The following is a 13,400-nucleotide window of genomic DNA, read 5'->3' as shown; positions in this document are numbered from 1 at the left end:
TAAGTTCTTAGATTTGTCATGATCTTGTTTTTTTCAGTTGGCTCTAGCTTACAATTATTTCCTTATGAATTTTGTAATTTTTTGTTGTGAATTCATCTTTGCTGTGACTTTCTCAGTGGAAATTGTGTGTGATCTGAGTTAATGATTTATCCCTGTGAAGTGGTAATCTCATTCTGCCAGGTTCCTCAGTAGTATCATCAGCCCATGATTAATTCTTAAATTCATTTCTTGACTTTGGATTTTCAAAATCATAAAGAGAATATAATTTCAAACTTCAGATTGACAGGGTATGGATATAAGAATCCTCAGGTAGCTGTTTTGTTTTGTTCTGTTTGTTTTTAGTCACCCAGAGTCCTGGAAGATCACCTACTTCAATATAGCCCTGTGGTGCTGGGCAGAATTTCTCTAGTCTGTCCTTATATCAACACAGTATCCCTTTGAAGATTCTGCTTTTATTTATGTTTCCCAGCTTCTCTCTCATGAGAATTTAATATCTCTTCTCCTGCTCTTATGTAGATTTTAAAACCAAAGTCTTTGGGTTAGAAATATTGATTACCACACCCAAACTAACCCTCTCACTGTACATTTAACCCATTGTGTTCACAGAAGACATGATTTAGCTAATAGCTATTATATTTCCAGTACCCTCTTTTCTCCTCAAATCTATATTTTCCCTTATTTTTTGAAAATTCATCAAAATGTTTATAATAGTTTTTCTCTTACTATTTTTAATATTTCTAGTAGAAGAATTTCAGGTATAACCTCTCTTGTCATAACTAGAAGCTATAAATTTTCTGTTATTGATAATCAGTTGCTTTTATTTTGTTGTTCCTTTTGCTGAACCTTTTCATTTTTAGATCCTTAATTGCTTTTATCTTTGTCATAGTGTCACATTTTCCATTCTGAAACTTGTTGACTGATTATTCCCTTTCTGCTACCTCTGAATCTTCTTCTCTTTGACTTCTATCTTGATTTATTAGTTTCTTTCTGCTTAAGAATGCTTTGTTCTCTCAACTAAGACAAAAATTAGATGTTTTCCAAATCCTTTCCATCTTCAAAAATACACTTTAAAGAAACTTAATACATGGTTGTTCAGAAACTTGTGTAGGAATTAAAACAATATACATCTACAGTGCATAGAACTAGTACTTTTATTTCAATTCTTTCATGACTCTGTAAGGGATTATAGACCTTTGTGAAACAAACTCCTGGCAATCTATGGTGGCTTGTTTGGCCTCCTCAGCTGGACACTTGGTTTATCAAACATTCCTAGCAATACTACCTTTAAGTTAACTGGTCTGTTCCCTTCTTGATCCTTGATATTCTCTGTGAGAATTTCTAGGTATTTAAGTATTTAAGGCATTTACCTTAGTTTCCTACTTAGGAATCATATCTAAAATTATACCATCAAAATCACAAAACTTGTGATTGTTTTAAAGGTGTGAACAGGAAAGTCAAAACCATACAAATCCCAAAGAACTCCTCTTATTTGCCCTTAATGCCTCTCATAGGATGGCCAGGGCTGCTGGTCTGGTTGGACTATACATAATAATTCAGTACTTTAAAATAATACACTATAACCAAACTTTAAGAATCCTTTAAAATAGCTGTACAAAAGTGCTTAGCTAAAAGGCAAAGATATTTGATTTTTTTGACTTATTAAATTCAGTATCACATGTGTTTGAGTTGCTTATAAAAGGCAATTCAACAATAGATAATCAAATAATATAAAACTGAGTGCAAATGTGATTTTTAAAATGTACTCACTTTCATAAAGGCATACAGCAAAGCTGTTCGTAGTGATGGAATGACAGTACAAGAATAAAGAAGATTTATTCAAGGGTGGAAAAATGATATTTTGTTTTTAGTGTCTGTGTACAACATAGAGAAATGTGCAATGAGAATTTTAAAAGGCAACACAATATGTTCTCCAGAACTTGTTTTAAAAAGTGCTATAACTAGTCCCATGCTGCTGGTAATATAATATCCTTCTCAATGATTGCTATAAAGTCTCCCTAAAGCTTCTCTTCTGAAATGAAGGTGTTGCTTCATCTCACATTTTCTTTTTACAAACAAAACAATAAGAACTTACTACCCTGAATGCTTATTGTTAGTTATACAGTAGCAAATTATTATCAGGTTCTGTAATACACTAATTCCATTATTACACAGTTTTGTGTGTGTGTGTGTGAGTCAGCATGGTTGGCCTGTTTAAATTATAATAGGAATTCATCAGAGATGGTGAAATATAATTCTTATGGTTCTGCTTCAACCAATATTAGTCTCCTTTAGTAATATAAAATAGGCTTATTATTGTTACATTGCAAAAATTAAATTGAATTTATACAGTTTGATTTTAGAAACACGTTACAAGAGACATGACTGACTATATATCAGCATTATCTTATTCTCAAGTTAATTTTAAGAGATCCAACTTTTCATATAGAGACTTTAGAAAAATGTTGATCAAACCTGGTTTTAAAAACATGTTTGACATTAACATGAGTAAGCTTCAATTATGTAGAAAAACTACCTTGATGTTGAACACTTGTTTCCCCAGGAATGCTTAGATGAGCAGAGAAATACTTTAATTGTGGAAGAATAAAAACAAACAAACCTGTTTTTTAAAATAAGTTTCTATTTGCAAGGATGAACGAAAAATGGGTCGTAGAAAATGCAGCATTCAAAGGTTCCATTCTTTAAACATTATGCAGCTTTTGAGGCTGTCCAGTGAGAAAATATGTCAAACAAACATTTTTCTTCACATGAACAACCAGAATAATTAAACCTCCATGATGAGCCAAGAATACTGATCAAGTTTTCATAGCACCTTTTCAAGCAAGAGGCTTTCCCACACAATTTTTATTGAATGGAATAGTCAAGGTGAGGAAAATTTCCTTGCCAGCTGCCTTAAGCATATTGAAGCGGCAGTAATAGACATGATTGTCCCAGCCTTTCCGCTGTGTAAATCCAAGCAAGAGTGCAGAAAACATCAAAGGGGTTAAAGAGATAGTTGAGGTTTTGTGTCCCAACTTGTCTCTGTTTGCTCTGTGGTAGCTTACTCCATCTGTCTCCAAGAATTGAGTATAGCTTTTTCTATTGTATTGTTCACAAGTCACCTAAGTAAAGATTAAACCCATGGCTCTTTTCCCACATGTTCAGTCTGATGTGAAAATGTAAAAATGACCTGTACATGTACAAGTAGAGTCATAGACAATGTTACTCTGTGATCCAGAATCACAAATACATTACTTAAAGATATCAATATTTGAAACATTTTATTATATTTTCTCTTTTTAAAAAGATTTTAGAGATTTAGGTATCAGAATTGAGTGAATAATACTCTATGAGGTGGTTGAGGCTACAGATGTCATTAACCTACAGAAAATACTTAGTAGAGTGACTGATAAGGAATAAGTAATAGTTGTGAATCATCATCATCTTCTTTACATAAGGAGATTCATTCGCTGAAGAAGGGTGCTCTCAATGGAAGAGGCTGTATTTTTATATCTTCTAAAAACTTTACATGTTTTCTAATTCCTTTTTAAGCATAAGGATGACAGATCCCATACACTGAACAAGTACCACATATCGAGCAAGCTTTGTTGTGACCACTTTACATTCATGATGCTGTCGGCAGGTGTCTTATGATAAAATTTTCCATACCTGAGGAGCTACTTACTTAACAATAGTAGTATTTAGAATTGAGAAATAATTGGTTCTGAATTCTTAGGCTAAGTTTAGGGGAAATGAAGAGTTGCTTGACATGGTCATTTAAAATATTTTTCAAATTTAAACAAAACAGATAAATTGCTTTTATGCTCTGTGAACCCTTCAGCTTTGTTCATTATAGAAAATGGGGAAGTACAAGCCATTTGATTGCTCTTTAACCTTTCATTATATTGACAATCTGTTATTGCCTAGCTTCAATTCTGTACTTCTCAGAAGGTGGCTTGGCATTTTTGTGGTATTTTCAATCTAGGGAGATAAATCTGCATTCATCTCCATCTGGATTGACCAGATGAGGCTCCCTTCAGAGCCAATTAACACTTTACCAATGGGGTCACCTCAGCATGGTATGAGGTGCTTTGCACCTCCAGGGCTACCATAAACTGTCTCCACAATGCCTCCAGATGCTCCAGGACTGGAAACCAATCAATCTCTTACGTAAGTGGTTAGCATGCCTACCCCAGGGTCCTGGGAAGAAACACAGCAACAACATGGAAAGATGTATATGGTCAAGCCGGAGCCTTTTGAATATCCTTTTGTTATCCTCTTCCTGTACTTGCACAGACTAAGAAGGATGTTCACAACCCACAAGAAGTTCAAACTAAGCTTGCGCCTTGCCCCTATTCAATTTTGTAGTCACATACACATATAATTACAACTTCCTGACTAGTGTGATTGGAAATGTCTCAACAACCTCAATTGTGAGAATTGAAAAGCCATAAATCAATGCCCCATCCATTCCAGTGCTCAGTCCAGGGTGAGTGTTACAGGTCACACTTGTTAAGATGCTTAAGGCATGGCCATGCCAGCTCTGACACCACTGGTGGCTTAGGACACCTTTTGTGGTATCCAGGCTGCACCTGGGATATCTGCGGCTATTTCTATAGGAATTCAGGCTTGATTCAGATTGCTGAGGCTTTTCTGCACAGGCGTCTCATTTAATGAAGCAGTTCCCTTTAATTCTGCTTTAGCTGGGAAAGAATGCAAATTAAATATTCTTTAGTAAGAAGGGTGGGAAGGGTGACAAGTGAAGGGGAAAAAATTTTTTAAAAGGCATGGGGGAGTGTGGTGGAGGCATGGAGTTCCCTCAGGTGGCTGGCTAACTAGCTTGGCCTTTGTATAGACACCGTCTGCATGTGGGATGGAGCTAAGAGACAGAAGAATGACAGTCTGGAGGAAGAAAGAAAGACAGTAATTATGGGATGCGTGCGATTAGTGTGGTAGCCAGAGAAATTAAGCCACAAGTCCTAGGAATCTTCCCTTCTGTATGGTACCTGCGGAGGGGGAGAAAAGATCTCACTACAGAGTTCGGCTGGAATCCACTCCCTGCCAGCTCAGCTTGATTGCTTTCTGGGTTACCTACTGTGGAGGTTCAGCAGCTCGACCTTCCTTTCAGCAGAGCTATATTGTCCTGCCCTGAAAAAAAAGCAGATTAAGAATTTACAGGGATCCCTCCATCACTGGTCTCTGACAGGAACACTTAAGGAGCTGATTTTTCATGGTTCAATTTGCCTGGGGCCAAGATTCTTAATGTAAAGTGCTATTGCAGATTTAAGAAATATCTAAATTCCTGTTAAACTTTCTCATTTCTTCCCCATTGTCCTCTTGTTTTAGTAGGTGGCATTCTTTCTCAACTGCTTTACTATTATTGTTATTCTTTGAGATATATATAAATTTGAGTTCAGGTTTATAGTTGAGCAGTAAATCATGTCAATTAAGAGGTTTATGATTATTTTGTAGGGAGGTAAATTGTATTCTAACTGTCTTGGGTCTGAGATATTCCTAGCTATAATTCAGATCACACTTTAGTTAATTTGATTTAAATGCTTTAATTAAAAGCAATTGAAAACCATTTTTTGTTAACATGAAAGCTATTTAACTTCAAGAGGCTAGGAAGAAACAAAGGCTACTCATTGTCTTCTTAGTTTAAGATATTTTTGAGGGCTGTTTCAAATGGCAGAGGGGAGTCACTCAGATTTTGTCCCAGGGATCATGTCAGGCTTCTGTATGTACACTATCTCAGAGAGTTCTGATCAGGTTGGAGTATTGCCATTTTTCTTGTTTGCCTCTTTTGATTATAAATAACTTGGCAGCAACCATTTTAGCATCCTTAATTTCATCAATATTTGTGCTGAAAATTTGAGGTTATGCTGGTAAATGACATAATTGTACTATGCTTGTGCTTAGTTCTGCCCAAACAGAAGAGACTCTTTAATACTGTATGTTTTGCCAACAGGGCAAGTAAGAAACTGGAAATAGTGTTTCTTAGAGACAAAAAAGCTTAGCAGATGGGCTGTAATGACTTTTCAAGAGAAGGAAATGAAACATCTTTGTCTCCTATTCATATTGGAACCACCTGGCATGGTTAGATCCAGAACAGAGGTCCTCATTAGCTGGCTCAAGAACAATGCCACTGACTATGATTTTTGATGTAATAATTTTGGATGCATTGTATTTTGTTATATGCTTTACATCTTCAAAACATGTACTTTGAGTTTATCCATTGAAGTCCATTCTTTCAAAACATTCAATATAAAACACATACATGCTCTTGTTCTACATAGGCTTACCTCATTCCGGAGGGATTTGCATCATTGTCCTGTTACAAGATCTTTAAACATAGATCTCAATCCCTAGTATAAGGAGTCTCTGTTGATGCAGAGTCTAGAAAATGGGTTTTGGAAATACAGAATGATGGTTCCATTGACCTGCTATCTCTCATAGCATCCTGTTTGTTTCATTCTCACTTTCTTTCTTACAATCTGTAGGAGTATAAGGGAGGAAGACTTACTGTTCAGTATCTCTGAATGACTTTATTTTTAGACCTATTTGTTAACAGTTTAGGGTGGCTTCAATTGAAAGATATAAATTATTCATTTTAGTTATTTTGCAGTATTCATTGACAATATATCTAAAAACCCAATGGGAACTCTCAATAAGTAACCCTTGTTTCTTGCAAGAAAGATCTGTCAGTACATCAGTCTCTGCGCATTACACTCTAGCAGGCTAAACTCTGATATTACTCTTTGTGGCATAAAAATTTTCAGATTTCCTTTCTAGATATTATTAGAAGGAATTTATTTTAAAACACCAAAATAACCAGCTGTAGCATTATTCTAAGTAATGAAAGCTTAAATGGGGTAGGTAGGGTGGGGAGCCTAAAAAGTTAAAAGGGCAGAAGTTAAATTTGAAACCGAAAGTTGGTTGGTAATAAATCGCATTAAGAAGACAAAATACAGTGGATAAAAAGACTGAAGTGACTTGTTCATTTATATAGCTGATGCTAACAAATCATGTTGGGAAAATTGTACAAAGAAATCATGTTGGAAAAAGTTCTAAAATGTGATCATATGGCCAGAGCAACAACAAAAAAGGTTACAGAAATGCTGCCATGGCTGAAGGAAGGATGAATATCAACTCCAAGTTAGCTGGGACAGACAGCTATGATGAGACGCAGAGCAATGTCAGAGTGAGTACTGGGCATGTTGTGATGTTACCAGTGTACAGCAGAGTGTGCTAGCATTATTAAAACAAAACTACCCAGTGAGCTCAAGTCTGTGTTAATGTAATAGTTGAGAAAAGAAAAAGAGCCAAGGGTGAAGAGGACAAATAAGGGAACTGGCTGTTGATAGCTCGCACACTATCAACTTGTAAGCCGTAAAGGACTTTTTGAAGTTCTAACAGAAACAGCCCCTGTGGAACAATGATAACGGGAGAGACAGACATTGATGTGTAAATGACATCATCACCCGAAGTCACTTCCACTCACCCAGAGTCCTGGATCATTTAGGATTCAAAGGGACTCTAATCTTACCCCATTCTTTTTTTTTTTCTGCTCAAGTTTTTGCCAGAAATGAAGGAAACACAGAGAGGCTTGTTCATGTCAGCTTTTCTGACTTGACCTGGAAACTGAGAGTCATATAACTCGACAAGAACTCTGCCCAGAGTTCACAGATTTTAGGATGAAGTTTGTGAAGACTTTGGCTTAGTTTAGATAAGGACAGTAGTTGAAATTAGCATTACATAAGCTTGAGCATCTATCTCAAGAGATGTCTAATGCTTTGAAAGAAACATGAAATTGCCTCAACAGTTTATAAATAAATGTGAATTTATCATAATGTTGCTAGAACTCTCCATGAAAGGAAAGAATCGACTTTTCCTCTTCCAGAAGAAATCTTTTCTCTTTATGAACAATTGATATTTTATAGGTCATACCAATCATCACTTCACTTTTGACTGGAAGATAAGCCTATTTAGCCACATGAAGAAAGTAGGCCCACTTTGAGTCATTGGCTGGAGCTCCTAGGGATCACCATCTTTTGAAGAAGGGGATATTAATGATACTTTTATGTATCTTTACATATGTAGTATTTAATATGGTGGCTCGCTGGGGATGATGGTGCATAGCAGTATGAGGCCCAGAACGGGACAATTTACATTGAAAGGACAAATCAAACAATGGCATTTGCCAAAGGTTATCCCTTTTAATAAGGACCATTGATTTGAAATGTCCCTAAATTAAAATGACAGAACCCTTTCTCGGTATAAAGTGTTTATACAGCACAAGCTAATTAGTATTAGAAATATCTGCTTTATTTCCTTTTCTCTGCAGCTTAGACATCTATCTGGGAGGGAGCTGAGTACATCAAGTGTTCCTTTCAGTGTAAGCAGTAAGTAGTTCACTTCCTGTACTCTCCATGAACTTTGTAATGGTTAAATGGAGCTATATTCAACATGAACTTGTGAATACCTTCCTTTTAATTTTTTTTGGCCAGGATTGAAATCTCAATATAAAATAGAAACGACTTAACTTTCTGTTTCAACACCATAACAGGTTCTTTAGTGGAATGATAATATTAATCAGATGTGGCAATTCATTATCATTGTAATTTAAATGAGAATGCTGTCACTGTAGAATGTTACATTAAGTTTGCATTATTACATATTTCTTAGCTGTTAAAATATTATATGATAGTTGTGGAGGTCTTTGGTAAAACTTTTTACAGTAATTATTCAACTATCAGTTCTGGCTTCAGTATATACAGTGAGAGTCTCTGGGGGTGCTCTTTGGTTTTATTTCGAAGAAGAGGTTGCGCTGTAAGGGAATGTGTTGCTATATGCTAATTTGAAATGGATATATGTTTGGCCAGGATTCTAGCTGGCAATCAGACAATAAGTCAAAGGCAAGGCTTAAGGTTCATATGTAACACCTGGTGAAAAGAGAAGAAAATTGGAAGTTAGAAGTTAGTGTGTAGTTATTGGAGGAAACCAGCTCTGATAAGTCGCAAAGCAGTGATGCCTGTAAACATGGTCTCTGCCTTCTACCACTGAAGCCTTCACCTTTTACCCTGTGTGCTTTTAGCTATTGTATAATCTTTCGCATTCTTACTCTTAATAAACCTGTACATGTTAACTCTACTTTCTGGGTATTTCTCTATTGTCTCCTCCAGTGGCTCTCCTCTGTTCACTATTCTTCACCCAAGTTCTGCCAGATTTAACCCCTGAAAGCATTCTTTGACTCTTTATGCTCATCTCCATCTCTTCTTTCATTGCTTCAATTCAGCCTCAGTCACATGTTTCTCTGTTCTAGACAAAGTAAATTGAGCCTGATTTCTCTGCCTTTAGTTCATATACTATGCAACGGACAACATGTTCTGCCTCATCTATCCTTATTACTTTCCTTCCTAAAGTGACTCTCCTTGGCCTGGAAGATAATCCACCCTCTTTATGATGTTGCTAGACCCCCATAATCTGGCTCTTGTCAATCATTCCAGCCTTGTCTCTGTCCATTTCCTGCCTTAAAATTTCAGGCTAGAAAACATGTTTTCAGAGTCTACACAGTTAACTTAACTAAGCGAAGTAGACTGGGCAGAAATAGGGAGTTCTGGGAGCTGTGGCAATCTGAAGTACACAAGTACTCCACCCCCAGTCAAAGCATTCAGATATATTTGTATATTTGTATCAGAGTGGTAAATCATCAGGGAAAAGTTTGCCTGGATTTACCAATTCCTGACCTCTGCTAGTAACACTAAACTATAATTGTCTGCCTTTATCATGTTATGTTTTTCATTCCCTAGTGCATTTGTTCATGTTTTCTCCTTTGTTCATAATGCTCATACAAAGTATATTTAAGATTTAGATTAACTAGTCATCTCCTTAAAAATATCCATGCATGATTCCTATTTATTTCTTATAGTTTTCAAAATAATTTTCTACTGAACTCACTCTATTTATTTTAAGTAAGTGCCTGCCTCTCCTACTGTACTATGAATTCCTTGAGGGAAAAGACATACTGTATTAATTTTAGTATTCTCAGGGTATAGTAGAGGGTCTGGTACTTAGTAAGTACTAGACAAAGACATGAAGATTATATTGAGTCAAATAGAGCTATGGGTCAATGTCTTGGCTTAGCCTTGGAGTCTGTGGCTATGGAAGTCCCTGGAAATATCAGAGTAATTTGATACCAGTCAGGGAAAGAAAATGGCAAATCCTGTTTTATTAATCTTTCTATCCATGGAATCTAGAATTACAACCATCACACTATAGAAGGAAGAAAGGGAGGATAAAAGGCAGAAATAAATGAAATAACAAAGGAAAAGATTTATTTTCCTAATCTGGAAGTGCTGTGAAGAAGGGGGAAAAAAAGGAGGCAGGGAAATAATTTGAGCTGAAGTGAGAAGGAAAGACAAAGCCTGTTTTAGAAGAATGAGGACTTTTAAGACAGCCATATGAGAAGAAGGCTGGACTAAGAACAGGTTGAACCCAGAAGTACTGAGCTGCTTTGAGTTACATTTAATGCACTATCAGAACATGGATGGATTCTGTTTCAGTTTTATAAAACAATCTCTCTTAGAATTGAATGTGTACTCAGATATATTTTCTTCATGTAGTCATCATTTTTACTTTTCCCAATCCTTACTTTGAAGGATGGTGTATGAGAGAAAAGAGGGGGTATTCTCAAACCACATCAACTTTAAGAAGGCATCTGTAGCATTTGGCAACAGGACTGATGATGAAGAGACATCACCTAAATGTGATGTTTCACCACAGGGGCACCCCTTGTTTGCCTGGTCATCCCTGCCATGAACCAGGTTCACACTTAAAATGTTCCTGAGAGATATGCCCTACAGCCATCCTTGATAAATTCAAAGTTCTTAGCACACACCGTTGTTTAAGAATGTAACTTAAAACATTGAAGTTTCTACATCTGTTTAACTCAGTGTATGTAGTAGGGAGAACAGGAGTGTATGTAGTAGGGAGAACAGGGAGTATAGGGAGAATAAGGTGATACAATATTTCTGGTTTTCTAGAGTGATTGAACAGGTCTGTCTGCAAACACACACAGCAAACATGGTGCTTGTTCCCTATCATGGCAAGTGCTATGAGAATGAACAAGACAGAAAGCACCTATAAGTCCTTGGAAGAAAGATAAATATAAAGGATAAGTATCTTCCAGTTCCCTCATAACCCATTTTCACAGGGCTGCCAAATGCCTCTACTGTTTGCCTCACCCCGGGGGTGTGTCAGTGATGTATTTTAACAAGTGTTTAAATACTAAGATAAAAGGTGTAGTGTGAGTGTCAAAGGTGGACTAAAATACAAAGCTCTGCTACTTGTTTTCACCGAAGATAAATAGTTTTGCTTTGTAATAACAAAGGATATCCACATCTCCAAGTCAGCTACTTTACAAATCAGGAAGTTGTTCTTAACGAGACCTCAGATTAGAGCTGACATGGCCTGATGGTGGTTGAGGGGTGATATTCTGGTTCAAAGACAACATATTGTATAATTCTGACATTTTAAATCAGCCCTAGCAGAATGACTACTTTTGGCAATCTGGTTTTGGAATACACTCCTAACTGAATGCTCTTTAGTATATAATCACCATTTTCCTTTCAGTCCCCAACTACCCCAGTCCTTAGGTCTGAATAGTAAATAGAAACATGTGCTGGCCAAATTCACTTAGATAACTACACTAGAGATCTGGAAGTCCTATTTTTATTTTAGCAAACAATAAGCCAGTTAAGGCAAATATATATATATACAAACACAGAGACATATATATATTCAAAGACTAAATTAATAAATAAAAAATGTTACTGTTATGAGTTAAAAACTCACAGTAAAAGGTGTACAATATTTAAATGCCCAGAATCTCTGTAGAGTTATGTGCTATAGATGCATAAGATTTGTAACTTGAGGTCAATAAGGGGAGACAAAATATAAAGAAAACTCTTGGAATTCAGAAGCATACAAGAACAACTAATCCATTGACTGAATGTTATCTAAAGGGGTTAAAAGAAATCAGACTTCCCTGTGGGTTGTGTACAGGGTATGCATTATGTGCTGTCATTAAAGTATTTTTTTTCTCTGTTAAGCAAGTATCCCCTGCTGGGACATCTCTTTGGTTTGGTGGGAGTCTGGAATTATACACAAAGTGTGTGTTATCAGCTAGAAATTACTCCACATAAAAATTTAATGGTATTGTCCTAGCTATTTTTCAATTAGTGCATGTGTTTTATTCACATGACTTGGATTACTGAAAACATGAATTACAACTGTGGTAAAATGTGATCAGAGGTTCCCCCCACCCGCTATAATCTTATGGCTGATGAGAAACTGAATAACAACAAAAATGAATATAATTAAAATAAATTGAGCCTTACTGTTGGCAATAATTCTGGCATGGTTTAGTATTTCATGTTGATTTGTGTAAGCCTTTCCTTTGGATTACCTTGAAAACTGTGCAACACCTTTACTTTTGATCCTAGGCCCTTGTGTTTAAATATATCAGAATCATGGAGCAGTGGGGTTTTAAAAAGCATTTGGAAGTGCATCAAGCCTGAATATTTTGAGAGCACCAAGCAATATACATACACATGACTAAATATATTTTCATGGAGATTGAAACAGATTATTTTTTTCTAAGAACATTATTAAAGAAAACCCTGGATATTTACAGAGGACTGTGGAAGCAGTCAATGTGTTGAGCTGTTTTGCTTAATTAAATCCATATCTTATTTCAAGGCTTCTGAAATACAGTAATCATTATTGAAACGTAATCTTTTGTGGCATGAGATATTAATTTTCTTCTTTGTAAGACAAATTCGGAGATGTATCTTTAAAGAGAAGTAAGCATGTGTATTTCAAAAATGTAATTGGGTGTAATTTGTTGGAGGTTATACTAGAATCAGATGCAAAACTTAGTTACATTTGTGCCACTCTTTCTGGTCTATTTTAATTCATACTTTTGTTCAGCATTTTTATATCACATATCATCTCTAGATGTAATATAAATGTTATAACAGTTCATTTATTTGTTTTACATTTCTCTGAATACTTTAAGACTATTGAATGTTCTCCAACAACTTGAATTTAATCTAAAAATACCTCCAGGCAAATTTGTTTTTCTTAGTTTTCCACAAGTCAGATGAATAATGGCTGGATATGTGGATCTTTTTCTTTCTTTCAGAATTCTCTGTCTGAAGAAACAGATTAATTAAAGTGCAATCCTCCAGAGGTGTATTATTCCAATATCTCAGCATCCCATATATTGATCTACTTATCTTTCTTGTGTATGACTCAGAACAACAATTTTGACTCTCTATGATAATACAGCATCAATCAATGACACAATTAGGACCTTTTCAAACAAATTCATAGGCAGATGC

The sequence above is a fragment of the Manis pentadactyla genome, chromosome 12 (assembly GCF_030020395.1).
Source record: "Manis pentadactyla isolate mManPen7 chromosome 12, mManPen7.hap1, whole genome shotgun sequence".
Taxonomy (NCBI): Eukaryota; Metazoa; Chordata; class Mammalia; order Pholidota; family Manidae; genus Manis; species Manis pentadactyla.
Note: the sequence above shows the minus strand (reverse complement) of the source record.